This window comes from Nomia melanderi, unplaced genomic scaffold (genome assembly GCF_051020985.1).
Source record: "Nomia melanderi isolate GNS246 unplaced genomic scaffold, iyNomMela1 scaffold0014, whole genome shotgun sequence".
In the NCBI taxonomy this organism is placed as follows: Eukaryota; Metazoa; Arthropoda; class Insecta; order Hymenoptera; family Halictidae; genus Nomia; species Nomia melanderi.
The window spans coordinates 7,047,901-7,048,855 of record NW_027475130.1 but is presented as its reverse complement, the minus strand read 5'-3'; positions in this window follow the sequence as shown (position 1 = coordinate 7,048,855).

Genomic DNA, 955 nt, shown 5'->3' with positions numbered 1-955 from the left:
ACCACCGTCACATGGGGCAGGACACTCAGGGTCAGTGAAAAATCCAATATATATATGGTGATATCTCGGGTGCTATTACAGATACCGCAATAAACCAAAGTGAATTATCTGCAGGAGGCCCTGGCGCATGAATCTGTGCAACGGGAACGACCTCGGACCACCAGGGGCCGAGAAAACCACCGTCTCATGGGGCAGGACACTCAGGGTCAGTGAAAAATCCAATATATATCTGGTGATATCTCGGGTGCTATTACAGATAGCGCAATAAATCAAAGTGCACTGTCCGTAGAAGACCCTGGCGCATGAACCTGTGCAGCGGCAACGACCTCGGACCACCAGGGGCCGAGAAAACCACAGTCTCATGGGACCGGACACTCAGGGTCAGGGGAAAATGCAATATATATCTGGAGATATCTCGGGTGGTATTAGAGATAGCGCAATAAACCAAAGTGAATTATCTGCAGGAGGCCCTGGCGCATGAATCTGTGCATCGGGAACGACCTCGGACCACAAGGGGCCGAGAAAACCACAGTCTCATGGGGCCGGACACTCAGGGTCAGGGGAAAATCCAATATAGATCTGGTGATATCTCGGGTGCTATTACAGATAGCGCAATAAATCAAAGTGCATTGTCTGTAGGAGGCCCTGGCGCATGAATCTGTGCAGCGGGAACGACCTCGGACCACCAGGGGCCGAGAAAACCACAGTCTCATGGGGCCGGACACTCAGGGTCAGGGGAAAATCCAATATATATCTGGTGATATCTCGGGTGCTATCAGAGATAGCGCAATTAACCAAAGTGAATTATCTGCAGGAGGCCCTGGCGCATGAATCTGTGCAGCGGGAACGACCTCGGACCACCAGGGGCCGAGAAAACGACCGTCTCATGGGGCCGGACACTCAGGGTCAGTGAAAAATCCAATATATATCTGGTGATATCTCGGGTGCTCTTACA